The sequence below is a fragment of the Mirounga leonina genome, unplaced genomic scaffold (genome assembly GCF_011800145.1).
Source record: "Mirounga leonina isolate KUSES-001 unplaced genomic scaffold, KU_Mleo_1.0 Mir_175, whole genome shotgun sequence".
In the NCBI taxonomy this organism is placed as follows: domain Eukaryota; kingdom Metazoa; phylum Chordata; class Mammalia; order Carnivora; family Phocidae; genus Mirounga; species Mirounga leonina.
The window spans coordinates 19,730,261-19,735,227 of NW_023270453.1; the positions used below are offsets into that span (position 1 = coordinate 19,730,261).

At 52.3% G+C, this 4,967-nt stretch overlaps 1 long non-coding RNA gene across 1 annotated transcript; it reads right to left on the reverse strand.

Moving 5' to 3' along the window:
- Positions 1-74: 74 nt before the first annotated feature.
- Positions 75-4,716, reverse strand: LOC118021907. The gene is made up of 3 exons (XR_004682340.1): positions 4,572-4,716; positions 1,667-1,691; positions 75-410 (listed from the first exon to the last, which is right to left on the reverse strand). It is a non-coding gene; the product is annotated as an uncharacterized LOC118021907 (long non-coding RNA).
- Between the last annotated feature and the right edge of the window lie 251 nt (positions 4,717-4,967).

Here is a 4,967-nt window from a genome sequence, read left to right on the forward strand (position 1 = left end):
AGAGAGACAGAGGGAAAGGGAGAGGGACAGAGATAGAGAGGAGAGGGAGAGCAAGAGAGAGAAGGAGAGGGGGAGAGAGAGGGAGAAACAGAGACAGAGGGAGAGAGAGACAAAGAGACAGAGACAGAGAGACACACACAGAGACGGTGTCTCTGGGTTTCCAGGGACTCTGCTGTCTTTCCACCGACGTCTTCCAAACAAAGGCAGGTTTCGTGATTCTGGACTTCTGATTCTGGAGTTCTAAAGGTGCCTTCAGCACACAGGAAAGACTGCACCTAAATCCTCGGAAGTCTTCGGAGATGTGTTCCTTGGTAACTGTTTCTGGCGAAGGAGAGGCCACCTTCGGCGAGGTCGTCTGTCCCGGAGGCTGCGTTCTGGGGCCAACAGGCACGGTGTACGGTCTCCATACTCTGCCAGAGGCCAGAGAGAAGCAGGAGAGAAGAAAGGATTTGAAAATTTTCCATAAGATGAAAAAAGAGTGTTAGTTTTATTGCAGTTTTAAAAAGAGGAAAGAAATCTTAAACATGAAAGAATATGGATTTTTCAAATTCCATGAGTTTTTCCTTGCTCTCTTTTCCCAGGGCTAACTACACTTCCTATTTGCAGTGAGGAACCCGTTAATTAAAATCTGCAGCACGGCCAGAAACAGCTTATTGAAGCTGAGATATGCCGTTGAGCTTTGATTAATAACATCTCACTGCTTTCATATTTTTTTTTTTTTTGAGAGTCTAGATCTGAAGAAATTCGCCACCTAGAGATGCAGAATCGGAAGACCTCCTCTGAGCCGTGCACTAGTCGGCACTCTGTGCTACGCATCGCCAACAAATGTAGTGTTTCGGAACACGGCATCGCTGCATCAGATAGGGGCCCCGTGCGCTGCGGGCACCTTTGCTCAAAAACAAAACAAAGCAAGAAGTCACGGACAGCACTGCTTCGGGAAGAGGGAGTTTCTAGATTCTATCCTCCAGCCGCTCGCTTCTCAACGGCTGAGCCCTGCCTCCCCCGGCCTCTGAGGCCTCCACTCCTGGGTGGGGCAGAAACCCCAGCGCCCTCTGCACTGCAGGAGAACCCCTCCTTGGGAATGATTTTAAAATGCTCCCCTATGACAAGCACGTTACTTTAAAAGTATAAGTTATAATCATTACAACTAATTTGATATCAGTGAGCACATTCGCCTGAAGAAATTGTGTTCTAGGACAGAGTCAAATTCCATGCTCATGGTTTGGCCAACTTGCAAATGTGAAGAATTCAAGACCTTGTGTGAAATCAAGGATAAAGGATACATCGGTCACAAAGTTGTACACTTTATAACATCGGGAAGCATAGTGTTCTGTGTGGTCAAGGGCCATCCCTCCCTCCCTCCGTCTCTGTCTCTCTCTAGACCCATGACGGGTGACAGGTGATGGGCAGTGGGGGGCCTGAGAATCCCAGTGTCTGAGGACATCTGGGGTCCTCAGATAAGCATAAATTGTTTGGAACACTCTATTAATGCAAAGGAAATTATTTTAAAATACTTTCCAGGATATTAATTGATACCCATATGGGCAATCACGTGCCTTCAAAAGGTTAGATCATTATGTGTATTCTCTTTAAAAAAGCAGGGAAGTAAGTAAAACATCCCAGAAATATATTAATAAAAATGCTTAAAATTTTATATAGCACTTACTCTTAAACCGCTTCATTTCAGTTACCTGAAAAATTAAATCCATGCATTATTTTATGGAGATGAAGTAGACCCATGAGATACCATTGTGCGTGCGTGATCCACACCTCCCACAGAGGACGCGCAGTTTCTTTCAAAGCAAGAGTTACAGGAACCTACTAATTCATAAGCTTGTATGTAATGTGAATGTGGAAAATGGATCTCTTCCCTTCCTCCTCTGGGGGCCTTGACGCTCACGAGGCTGCTTAAGAACAGAGATGCAATCTAAAACATTCCAGCAGGTGCTGGCCGTCAGGCAGACCCTGGCCACGGGGCTCCCGGGACAGCCTCCAGTGGGGGGGCGCTTTCCTAACAAGCTGGGGACTCTCCAGCTTTCACTTGTTTTAAACCAAATTCCTCGTTTCCTAATGTGGTTTTGCACATCCTCTCTGTAATCAATCAAAATGTACTCTGACGTAGGGAAGAGATGTTTGAGAGTAGGAGAGATGTCAGCGCCCCTTTATCTTGACAGTTAACGACGCGGGACACTTTGGCAATGGTTCTGTTAGAATAAATGGCTGATCAATAGCAAATTAGTTACAATTAAGTGCACGTTGCAAGGTGTTTGCCGCTTACCGATTAAGTGCTCACTTCTAATGGGCCCAACGAGCGTTACAGAAACCACCTGGGAAGGCGCGTCTGAGAACAGCTCAGATGCCTACTTCCGACTCTCCGGGCTTCCTTCGGTCCAGGTGGTGAAGGAAGGTGCCAAGGCCCCTTCAGGCCTTGGGGTTTCCAAAGTGCACCTGATTTCTGCAGCACTGTGCTTTGTTTTAGGAAAATCTCCAGTTCTAGCACTTTCTCTCTCAGGACTATGACAAGTGGTCACAGATTGAGCGGCTGGGCTAACAGCCACTGAGCTCCCCAAGAATGCCCCTAGAGAAGGCCCAAGAAGAAAGCTGCCATCCATCGTCCCCTGCACCTCTGCCCCCAGGATCAGGACAGACTTCTTTGGACCCCTGCAGTCCCCCTGTCACTCCAGCCCCACCCTGGGGGGAACGTCACATTGTAACCGAGTGAAGGACCATGAAACACAGTGTAGCTCTGCGTGCCGAGCACAACCCTGAAGTGTCACAGTGGGTGGCCACGTGGACACATAGGGTCACCCTGAGAGCTGGGGTCTGGACCCCCACCAGCCCCAGAGAGGGGATTTGTAGAATCGGGAAGAAGGAGGGGGACTGCAGTCTCTGAGCTCAGGCCCCTAGAACTCTCCGTTGGCAGTGTCCCTGCTGTGATCACTAAGATGGGGCTTCGTTCCCTGAGTGCTGGCTGCGTGTCAGGAGCAGCCTCTATGGGGACACATCCCGGACAACATGAGAGACGTTGCCCTCATGGGACTCATAGCCCAGAGGGAGTGGGCGGACGGCAAGCAATACACAAGACTCTGCACATCGAGGGCTGTGCAAGCTGGGGGAGCCGGGTAGGGCTCGGGGCACAGGGACATGGAGGGAGTCAAGCTTGAAATGTCGAGGTGTGGCAGGCAGCCCTGAGGAATGGCAAGGTCTCAGCAAGGACCCGAAGGAGGTGACCTCTGGCCAAGGGGAGCAGGGGGAAGTAGGTGGGAAGCAGAGACCAGCACACGTCAGAGCAGGGTGCTGGAGAGAATGGGGCAGGGGTGTGGACAGTCCACCCAGGGCCCTGTAGGACACCGTGAGGCCTGGGGCTTCTGTTCTGAGCAACGCGGGGAGCCCTTGCTGGGTTCCAGCCACAGAACCCTCTGACTTGGATTTCAGAAGGGTCGAGTTGGAGCTTGGACAGGTGGAGCGACATGGGGTGGGGGTGCATCTGCAGGGGGTGAGGGGCTGGGTGGGTGGGGTGACCTGGGGGTGGCTGCAGGGGGTGAAGGGCTGGCTGGGTGGGGTGCCCCGGGGACAGGTGGCTGCAGGGGGTGAGGGGCTGGGTAAGTGGGGTGACCTGGGCAAGGCTGTGCAAATGGGCAAGGCTGTGGGCGTCTACTCCGCCATGAGCTGGAGCAGCAGGGTCTCGGTTTCCCTGTGCTGGTCATTCCAGGATTAGCCTGGGAAACTTGCCGTGCTCCTCACCGCCTTGGGTTAAGGACACTGCAGGTGGAGGTGCATGACACAGGTCCCAGGAAGCCAGTTAGTATCATCAGGACGGTGATCATTACTTCTTTCATCCATGAATTCATGCGCCTCCCCCCGCTGTACCTGATGCGGCTTGGGCCCCTGAGCTGAGCCTCGGGGGATCGCCAGGTAGGAAGGACATGCGTGGGCAGGAGGCGCTGTCCAGGGCAGTCAGCAAGCGGCCAGAGCCGGTGGACTGAGACTTGGGGTCACACAGCTTCTGTGGAGCCCCCTCGCCCTCGGAAAGCACACGCAGCCTCCTCTCCAAGGGGCCACGCTGGCTTGTGGCGTTGTCATCCTTGAGCATAAATGGGGCACGAAACACCATTCTTGTTGACCGAGAAGCATATTAAAAACCATCCCACTTAGGTTTCAAAGGAAAAGGAAATCAATTCTTTATCATCAGTTCAATCTATCAGGACTTACTGAGGCTGTTAGGCACATGGCATTGGCCTGGCCCTAAATTCACAGAAATTCAACAGTATTTTGCTGAAGACAAGACCAGGTGCGTGGAGCCTGCATACCCACAGCTGTCTCGCCTGGAGACACGAAGGACGTCAGTCTAATGAAGATTACCGAGCCGAGACTGAGCATCAACACTAGGCCCTCCTGGCAAAGCCCCAGGGCGGCCTCCCACCGCAGGCCCCCTGTCCCTGCCGGCGCCCTGCAGGCACCGCCCCTCCTCACCCCCTCCCGTCTGTCTCTGGGCCCAGGCAGGTGCCCACAGGGTCCCCCGCACGGCCTGCCTCTCATCATGGCGCAGCCTGACGTGGACATAGACGCACCTGCTACTGGAATCCGGATAAGCACTTGCAAGCCCCGTGACTGAGTGAGCGAGCACTTCCTGGAAGACGTGGGTCTGGAAAGGTGGGTCAGAACAAGCCAGGCGAAGAAGAGCCGTTCTGTACTGCATACAAATCCATAGTAACAGGTTACTAGGATTCAGTGACTGGTTGTTATGTTTATTTGTCTAATCCAGGACTAAAAATAGAGGGGAAGGTAGGAGGGGACTCCCCTAGAGAGAAAACAGGTGGTCAGGATCAACAACACCGGGTCATTATCAAAAACAGGTCATAAATAGCTCTTGTTGTCCATGCTGTCCAGTGCTGGGAAAACCATCTGCAGACGGCTGAATTTCAGGAGGACAGGAAAGGCCCAAAGAGAAACAGAAGAGAGAAATG